Here is a 10,424-nt window from a genome sequence, read left to right as displayed (position 1 = left end):
TTTTTTTTTTTGAGATGGAGTTTCACTCATGTTACCCAGACTGGAGTGCAATGGCGCGATCTCGGCTGACTGCAACCTCCACCTCCTGGGTTCAGGCAATTCTCCTGCCTCAGCCTCCTGAGTAGCTGGGATTACAGGCACGCGCCATCATGCCCAGCTAATTTTTTGTATTTTTAGTAGAGACGGGGTTTCACCATGTTGACCAGGATGGTCTCGATCTCTTGACCTCGTGATCCACCTGCCTCGGCCTCCCAAAGTGCTGGGATTACAGGCGTGAGCCACCGCGCCCGGCCAAGATACAATTTCATTATTTTGGCCAGGCTGGTCTCAAACTCCTGACTTCAAGTGATTCGACTGCCTCAGCCTCCCAAATTGCTGAGAATACAGGCATGAGCCACCACACCCAACTGTGACTGTCTTATTAGGCATTCATTAAACCCCTTATTTGACATTATTGGCTCCTCAAGATCTGGCCCCACCCTATGCTCCCAGCCTTATTTCTCATTATGAATCTGTCATCAGAGCCAATATTTTTTTTTAATGCCGTTCTCCACCCTTACATTCCTTTCTTCTTTTCTGCTCATTCTTGAAGACATGGCTCCTATCCCATCTCCTGCGGAAACATTCCTTGGCTGCTCTAGCCTATCCTCTTATCACCTCTGAATTCCTTCAGCTCAGCGGTTCTCAACTTTGGCTACATGTTGGGATTACCTGGGGAGCTTTAGAAAATACCATTGCCTGGGTCCAGCCATAAATCTTCTGATTCAATTGATCTTGGACTCCGGGATTTTTTTTCCATAAAATACATTTATAACTAGTGTAATTTTTTTTTTCCTATGTGAAATGCTTCCTTCCATGGCTTTTTTTTTTTTTTTAATTTATTTATTTTTCTTTAGGTGCATACTATATCTGGCATTTCTCCCCATGTTATCCCTCCCCACCCTTCCCTCCCTCCCCACCCTGCAACGTCTCTGGTATATTTGAAGACTCCTTAGGTGATTCTAATGTGGAGCCAAATTCCAGGACTCATTTGGACTTTTTGTGTTGCATTTGGGAGCTTTAAAAATCAGATTCCTGAGCTGCACCTCCAGAGGTTCTGACATCTATATAAAAGCTCCCCAGGTGATTCCAAAGTGAAGCTTGATTGAGGGCCACTGTTTTATGCTTACATATTTTTATTAATATTTTGTTTTTTGCTTTTTGTGTTTTTTTTTTTAAATGGAGTTTTCCTCTGTTGCCCAGGCTGGAGTACAATGGCGCCATCTCGGCTCACTGCAACCTCCGCCTCCCAGATTCAAGTGATCCTCTTGCCTCAGCCTCCCAAGTAGCTGGGATTACAGGTATGTCCCACTGTGTCTGGCTGATTTTTTTATTTTTAGTAGAGAAGGGGTTTCGCCATGTTGGCAGACTGGTCTCGAGCTCCTAGCCTCAAGTGATCCACCTGCCTTGACCTCCCAATGTGCTGGGATTACAGGTATGAGCCATTGAAACTGATCTCTTAATTTTTTTTTTTTTTTTTTTGAGAGGGAGTTTCGCTTTTTTTACCCAAGCTGGAGTGCAATGGTGCCATCTCAGCTCACTGCAACCCCTGCTCCTGGGTTCAAGTAATTCTCCTGCCTCAGTCTCCCCAGTAGCTGGGACTACAGGCGCACGCCACCATGCCCAGCTAATTTTTGTACTTTTAGCAGAGACAGGGTTTCACCTTGTTGACCAGAATGGTCTCGATCTCTTGACCTTGTGATCCACCTGCCTCGGCCTCCCAAAGTGCTGGGATTATAGGCGTGAGCCACCGCGTCCAGCCTCTTAAATATTTTTATACTTCTCACAGTGTCATGCACAGAGTAGGTGCTTAATTATGTCTAATTGTTTATTCATTGACTGATTAAGGAGAAAAAGAATGACACAAGTGTGTAAAAGATATTTGACAATTGTAATGTGCTGTGCAAGTATAAGAGTTTATTTATTTTTATTTATTTATTTATTTTTTAAAGATATGGTTTCTCCATGATGGCCAGGCTGGTCTTGAACTCCTGACCTCAGGTTATCTACCCACCTCGGCTTCCCAAAGTGCTAGGATTACAGGCGTGAGCCACTGTGCCCGGCCAAGAGTTTATTTTTTTATTTTTGATTTTTTGTTTTAAGAGTTTGTTATTAAGAGGTTATTATTGGCCGGGCGCGGTGGCTCAAGCCTGTAATCCCAGCACTTTGGGAGGCCGAGGCGGGTGGATCACAAGGTCAAGAGATCAAGACCATCCTGGTCAACATGGTGAAACCCCTTCTCTACTAAAAATACAAAACATTAGCTGGGCATGGTGGCGCGTGCCTGTAGTCCCAGCTACTCAGGAGGCTGAGGCAGGAGAATTGCCTGAACCCAGGAGGCGGAGGTTGCCGTGAGCCGAGATCGCGCCATTGCACTCCAGCCTGGGTAACAAGAGCGAAACTCCGTCCCAAAAAAAAAAAAAAAAAATAGAATATTGTAATGCTGTGCAGTACTCAGATGTCAGCCTCAGCACAGGGACTTACGAGTGCCCAGTGTCCTAGGCTTTGGCAACACTTGGGAATTCTTGGTTTGGAGAAGAGGCTAGGGCCTTGCATTCCTATGCTATTAAGGCTTCTCTTTTTATCTTTTTACTTCACAGGCAAAACTAGTAAAAGTGCTTGTTTCCCTCCTCCTCCTCATCTCTTTTTTTCCTCACCTGCACGTGTCCTCAGTTACAAGAGTTGATATGTGGCCCCTGCCCTGAAAGGGATTCATCCTCTTTTTTATTTCTTTTTTTGAGGGGATGGAGTCTAGCTCTGTCACCCAGACTGGAATGCAGTGGCGTGATCTCGGGTCACTGCAACCTCCACCTCCTGGGTTCAAGTGATTCCCTGCCTTGGCCCCCCAAGTAGATGTAACGACAGACACGACCACCACACCCAGCTAATTTTTGTATTTTTTGTAGAGATGGGCTGGTCTCAAACTCCTGGGTTCAAGTGATCTGCCCGTCTTGGCCTCCCAAAATGCTGGGATTACAGGCGTGAGCCACCATGCCTGGCCCCTGACTTCTGTCTTATAGCACAATTTTTTTTTTTTTTAGAGCTCACTAAAATCCCATTATATGTCTACTGTGTAATTTTTATTCTCTTACCCTTGAATATTCAGCTCATTTCCACTTTGTAATATTACAGAGAATCATTGCAAGTAATATCTGTGCATCTTTTTTTTTCCCTCTCAAGATAAATTTCTGGAAGTGTATTAATGGGTCATGGGGTTTGCCTAATTTTTAGAGCTTGTGACTCAAATTGCCCAGCGGCCCTCCAGCAAGTACAGGAGAGGGCTGCCCACTTCTTGCATCCTTGCCCACACTGGGTATTAAAATTCCTTTCTCAGCCTCTGATTCTCTGAAGAAAATTTAAAAAAAAATTCCTTTCAATCTTTGTCAGTATGATGTATATTTTAAAATATTTTTAACTGTAATTTTAATCCCATGGCATCTTAATTTAATGGTTTCTGTCACCACAAAACTGGTGTTTGGAGATGTGAAGCAAAGATACATGTGTCCTTTGTCTCCAAGGTGTTGGCTTTGACATGCTGTAAAACGGCGCTAAGGGACAATTTGCTAAAACAAATGACTTGCCTCAGAAGCAAACACTGTCTGTCAAGTTATTGGAGGCAGGCTGAGACCCCAGAGCCCTGCTCACAGGTGAGTATGCAGTGGAGAAGGTGGGAAGGTTGCTGTAAGTCTGAAGTTAAATATCCTCTTTCCCTTACTTCCAATAAAGGGAAACACATTTTGGAACTTATGTAAAACTGTCTGCGATTTTGCCCTAAAAAATACGCCTGACTCCTTTGTTTTAAGTCCAAGGCGGCTGATGGCGCACCCCCAGGGATAGGGGGGTGTCCTGTCACACAGGAGGTGGTGCTTTGTGTGGCTTCTAGTCTCTGCTGGCTCTTTAGGAGTTCAATTTGGGGAAGGGAAAAATCAGGCAACTTAAGTTGCTGCCATCAGTTCCTGGGATGAATGGCTAAGAGATGATGCTGATGAAAAATTTGCATCTAAGAGGCTCTTTGGGAGTTGGAGAATAGCCCATGATTGCAGATAAACACCACCTGCCATGCTGTCCACCGCAGCCCCCCTCCTACTTGGGAGGGAGAGGTTCTCCTTTTCCTTCTCTCTCCATTGCTTTTATGCTAATGCTTTGGAGCTGGATGAGAAAACTGGATTTATAGGAAGTCTAGTTGGTTCCTCTGGAAAGAGCCATTTCCAATTGAGCCTCATCTATATTTTAACTAAATCAGAGAAATGGTGGCTGCAGAGGCTTAAAAAAAATTTTTTTTTCTTTGAGGCATAGTTTTGCTCTTGTTGCCGAGGCTAGAGTGCAATGGCACGATCTCGGCTCACTGCAACCTCTGCATCCTGGGTTCAAGCGATTCTCCTGCCTCAGCCTCCCAGGTAGCTGGGATTATATGTGCCCGCCACCATGCCCAGCTAATTTTTCTATTTTTAGTAGAGACGGGGTTTCTTCATGTTGGTCAGGTTGGTCTTGAATTCTCAACCTCAGGTGATCTGCCCACCTTTGCCTCCCAAATTGCTGGGATTTACAGGCGTGAGCCATGGCCTAAAAAATTTTTTTCTTTTTTTTTTTCCTTTGTTTAATTCAAGAATTTTCTTCCTAGACCAAAAATTTTTTTTAAAAAATTTATGTTTACCCTACTTTCAAGCCAAAAATTTATTGTTTATTATTATTTTATGTTTTTATTTGTTTTTTTGCAAAGGCTCTTTCCCGGTCCTTGATGGTTCCCTTTTTGTGGATGGTGGACAACATGCTTGTTGGAATGCAGATTCCATGGTCCTACACGGGATCCCTGGTAGGCTGGGAATCTGCATTTTGACAAGCTTGCCTAGGTGATTTTATGAACCCTGAGGCAATGGGTTCTAAACCTAGGTGAGCTCATAATTAATTGGAAGATGTTAAAAACTACAGATCTTCAGGCCCCAGTCCATGGAGATCCTGATTCCACAGGCCGGAATCTGTGCATGGGAAGAGTTCTCCCAAAGGACTCATGGAAGCAGCCAGGTCTAGGAATCACTACCTTAAGAAAATTGCTGGAGGTGAAATACTCAGACTCTCCTATTCATTCTACAAGACCTAGAGCAGAAGAGGCGACGAAGGGGCTGGAGGCACCAGGATCCCTTCTGGCTGCCTGTATGTTCCTCTTTGAACCTGGGCGGATTGCTTGGAGCCAGGCAGGCACATTAACTACAGAGCTTAGAAGCACTTTGTTTTTTTTGTTTAGAGACAGGGTCTCACTATGTTGCCCAGGCTGGAGTGCAGTGGCTATTCACAGGTGCGATCCCACTACTGATCAGCATGGGAGTTTTGACCTGCTCCGTTTCCGACCTGGGCCGGTTCACCCCGCCTTAGGCAACCTGGTGGTCCCCCGCTCCCAGGAGGTCACCATATTGATGCCAAACTTAGTGCAGACACCCAATCGGCATAGCGCACTACAGCCCAGAATTCCTGGGCTCAAGGGATCCTCCCACCTCACCCTCCCAAGTAGCTGGGACTACAGGCACGTGCCACTGTGCCCGGCAGAAGCACTCTGGATCAACCCCTCATTTGCTCCTGGGAGGGAATTGCAACCTCAGAAACTGGTTTCATCTCTGAGCATGTCTGAGCTAGGGGAGGATATGGGGTGGGATGGCAAGGGCATTGGACTAAGGAGGCCTAAAATATATTTTGTTGTTGTTGTTGTTGGTTTTTGAGATGGGGTCTTGCTGCGTTGCCTAGGCTGGGCTTGTCTTTAAAAAACAGGAATTCTGTAAATGGTCCATTCTGAAACCTTCATTTGCACGTAGGTCACAGGTGGGATGCCTCTGGTCCTGGGCAGAATCCTTTATTTGTATAGAGTGTAACCAATCAGAGGTTCCTAAAGGGTGCTTAGGGGTGTTAACATGCTGTTTTAATTCAATAAAAACCCCAAGAAACATTACAACTGGGGCTCTTGAGCCACTCTGTGGAGTGTACTTTCACTTCAATAAGCCTATGCTTTCATCCTCCATTGTTTTGTCTGTGCATGTTGTTCAATTCTTTGTTCAACACGCCAGAAACCTGGACAACTCGCAGTGAAGACTTCCCATCCTATAACGCAATGAGCGATGATTATGCCACTGCACTCAGCCTGGGTGACAGATTGCGACCCTGTCTCTACAAAAAATAAATAAATAAAATAAAAGTAGATTTGTGCAATGGAACACTACGCAGACATTTAAAAAATCATTCATCATGAAGCCCATGTAGCAACAAGGAAAACATTTATAAATGTTAAGTGAAAATAGCAGAACCCCAGATGGTACACTCTCTGACTATAACCACGCACATGGAGAGAGAGCCTGTAGGCAGGGCCAGGAGGTAACATAAAAAACAGAGTAGTTGTGCAGAGGATGGGCTTATAGGTACTTTTTTCTTTGCCAAAATTAAAAACAATTTAAAAAGGGGGGGAGTGTTAAAAATTTTTAGAAATTCACTGTTATATTCTTTTTTAATAACATAAATAACTAATTTCTGCCCTTCCTACCATGCTGGCTTGTTAGGGGGACCAAGTGAAAAAACAGAAAACTGTTGTGTCTTCCTGTAGCGCGTTGGAGGTGAATCTACCATACATGACTCATTTTCCACCCCTATCTTTCTGGGTAGGGAAGCACCACGCTGAGGACTCTGGGTCCTTTTAGGCTCTAATGACAATGCACAGCCAGCATTTGTGGAGTATGTATATAGTTCTCTGGGCCTACTACTGTGGGAGGAGGAAAAGAAGTCACATTGCTACAGCCATCAAGAGCTCACACAACAGAGATGCAGACATCATTTGGGGGTGTCTGTTTATCCTAGTAATTCTCAACTGAGATTTATACTTTGAAAACATTTTTTTCATTTTTTTTTTTTTTTTTAAGTTTCAAGAGGTTGATACTTTTGATTGTCACAATGATTGGCTTTTGATTGTCACAATCATTGGGAGGGTTACTACTACTCACGTATAGTAAATGAAGGATGGGATAGTCCTACACACAAAATTAGCTCCAAATGCCCTTAGTGTCTCATAAGGAACACTGATCTATTCCATAGTCAGGGTTGCCAGGTATAGGTGTGCAGGTTGCCTACTGTACAATTCTTTTTTTTTTTTTTTTTTTTTTCGGTTTTTTAAGGGAACGATTCACCTCATGGCTAAGTGGGTAAAATTCTGAAACCCTACTGCCTGAATTCAAAACCCATGGAACCCCCCCCCCCCCCCCCCTCTTTTTTTTTTTTTTTTTTTTTTTTTTTTTTTGATACTGAGTCTTGCTCTACCACTCAGGCTGGAGTCCAGTGGCACAATCACAGCTCACTGCAGACTCTACCTCCCGGGCTTAAGTGATCCTCCTACCTCAGCCTCCCAAATAGCTGGGACCACAGGCACCACTACCACACCTGGTTACTTTTTAATTTTTTTGTAGAGATAAATTCTCCCTATGTTGCCCAGGCTGGACTCAAACTCTCAGGCTCAAGCAAACCTCCTGCCCCAGTCTCATAAAGTGCTGGGATTACAGATGTGAGCTACTGGACCTGGCCTGGAAGCTTTTGAACATATTGCTTATCTTCTGCAGACCTCAGTTTCCTCATTTGTAAAATCGGAAGAGCAATAGTAACATATTTCATAATGATAACATAAGAATAATATGTTATCGTAATGTTTGAGCCTGGCACATAGTAAACATTCAATTCACGTTCAATGATTATTATTCTCTGAGATCTGACCCCCTCATTGACTGTGGTGGGGACCTGGTGTCCACCCTCTGATACAGACTGCATATGCCTGGATTCCTGCTCTCCCTGAAGCTTAACTTTCCTGGTTATACCTGTAATCTTATGGAGAACTCCCCTTGTTGCCTAAACTTGCTTGAGATGGTTTTTGTAATCTACAGCCAGAAGTCTAATAACTAAGACAAGGAGAAAAGACTCACCTGTAGGAAATACAGTAGATAATACAAAAGGGCTTTCAAGTAAGTATGAGATTGCTTGGCATAGAAAGACCATAAATGCCACAGACAACACCTAATCATAACTGAATGAAACAAATTCGAACAACAAATTGTTAAGTGAATGGAATGCAGCTAGCTAGAATCCCATGCTCTGTTCTAAGAAAACAGACAGGCCAAACAATCAGGACCAGTCCAGACAATGTGTCTGGGAAGTTAAAGGAAAGAGAGACCCTGTCCCTCAAAACCTTCCTTACTAGTATCTGAAATTCCATCATTAGTGACTCATCCCTTTGTTTAGCAGGAGGTCTTCTTTGAAAATATGAATGTTTCTGGGAAGGGTAATCCGGAAACCTAGTGATCCTCACTCTACTGAGAATGTATTTACTTTTTTTCTTTTCTTGTCTTGTCTGTTCATTGAGAACACAGAAAATCAATCAATTAATTAATTTGAGATGGAGTCTCACTCTGTTGCCCAGGCTGGAGTGCAATGATGCAATCTCAGCTCACGGCAACCTCTACCTCTTGGGCTCAAGCAGTTCTTCTGCCTCAGTCTCCCGAGTAGCTGGGATTATAGGCACATGTCACTGTGCCTGGCTAATTTTCGTATTTTTAGTAGAGATGGGGGTTTCGCCATGTTGGCCAGGCTGGTCTCGAACTCCTGACCTCAGGTGATCCACCTGCCTCGGCCTCCCAAAGTGTTGGGATTACAGGTGTGAGCCATTGCACCCGGCCAGAGAATGTATTTATTTTTAAGATGGGATTTCACCATGATGGTCAGGCTGGTCTTGAACTCCTGATCTCAGGTGATTCACACACCTCGGCCTCCCAAAGTGCTAGGATTACAGGCGTGAGCCACCGAGCCTGGCCTGAGAATGTATTTATTAAGTGACTTTCTCTCTCCTCCACTTCCCAACCCCAGCTACAAACAGGGCAGCAAGAGAGAGAAAGCTTGGGGAGAACGGAAGAAGCCATGTTTTGTAGAATGGATCCTGCTTTGGAATTGCTGATCTTATCAACCACATGTTTTTAGAGAGAGCAGTGGCCCTTAAGGAACCAGAGAGAATATTCAGATTTGCTTCTGTCCGGCATGATGAACAGCAGGAATGACTGTAGCTGTTCTCTTTGCCAAGGGCAGATCTGATCTGATTGCTCTGAGGTGACAGTAAGGTAAAGTGGGGTGGGGATTCGCTTTGGGCTCCCAAGAATGGTTGCTCATCAACCTCTTGCTAAGCCCATGATTCTCAAATTTTGCGGCATGTTAGAATCACCTGGGAAGCTTTTTTTAAAAAAAATTTGGCTCACACCTGTAACCCCAGACTTTGGGACTCCGAGGAGGGTGGATCACAAGGTCTGGAGTTTGAGACCAGCCTGGCCAACATAGTGAACCCTCATCTCTAAAAAAAAAAAAAAATTAAAAAAATTGGAACCCAGGTTGTATCTCAGACCAATTAAATCAGAATGTCTGGCGATGGTTGCCAGGCATCAGAAGTTTTCAAAGACCTCCCCGAGCCCCGGTGGTTCCAACATGTTCCCATGTCCGGGAACCACTGTCATCAGCATTTCTTGTATGAGGAAACTTGGGTGACACACAGCAGGTGAGAACCTGGCTCCTGCCTTTCAGACACAGGACTTCATTTATTTTTATGTTTTAAATTATGCAGTAATTTTTTTTCTGTTGGTGTGCAGGTCTATGAATTTTTTTGTATACTGCCTGAGTTCAAATTTTATGGTATACCATAAAATTAGTATAGTATAGCATAACATTTAACCTTTTAAATTGTACAACTCAATGCTCACTTCAGCAGTATGTATGCTAAAATTCGAATGATACAGAGAAAATCAGCATGACCCCTTCTCAAGGATGACACTATAATTTTTGAAGCGTTCCGTATTTAAAAAAAAATGTTTTTAAGTGTACAACTCAGCCATATGCAGTGGTTCTCACCTGTAATCCCAGGGTTTTGGGAGGCCTAGGCGGAAGGCTCACTTGAGGCCAGGAAATTGAGACCAGATTGAGCAACACCACGAGAACCTGTCTCTACCAAAAAAAAATTAAAAATTAGGTGGGCATGGTGGCAAGTGCCTTTAATCCTAGCTGCTCAGGAGGCTGAGACAGGAGGATCGATTGAGCCCAGGATTTTGAGGTTACAGTGAACTATGATCATGCCACTACACTCTGGCTAGGGTGACAGAGAGAGACCTTGTCTCTAAAAAAAAAAAAGAAAGAAAAAAGTTATCAAATAGTGTATAATTCTCTGTTCAGACCTAGATTTACAAGAAAAAAAATTTTGTATTTTTAGTACATTTGCAAAGTTGTGCCACCATCATCACTAATTTCAAAAAATTATCTTCTCACCTCCCCAAAATACCCTGCAATCCACAGCAGCTTCTCCCCATTTCCCCTTTCCACCCCCTGGCAAATAT

General features: G+C 43.7%; 1 non-coding gene across 1 annotated transcript; it reads left to right on the top strand.

Moving 5' to 3' along the window:
• The first annotated feature begins 9,789 nt into the window (after positions 1-9,789).
• Positions 9,790-9,896, top strand: LOC116553528. The gene has a single exon (XR_004269780.1). It is a non-coding gene; the product is annotated as a U6 spliceosomal RNA (small nuclear RNA).
• Positions 9,897-10,424: the final 528 nt, after the last annotated feature.

Source organism: Sapajus apella, unplaced genomic scaffold, assembly GCF_009761245.1.
Source record: "Sapajus apella isolate SASKATOON/1434 unplaced genomic scaffold, GSC_monkey_1.0 scaffold12, whole genome shotgun sequence".
NCBI classification, from domain to species: domain Eukaryota; kingdom Metazoa; phylum Chordata; class Mammalia; order Primates; family Cebidae; genus Sapajus; species Sapajus apella.
The sequence above is the reverse complement of the archived record's forward strand: the minus strand, read 5'-3'. Positions and strand labels throughout refer to the sequence as shown.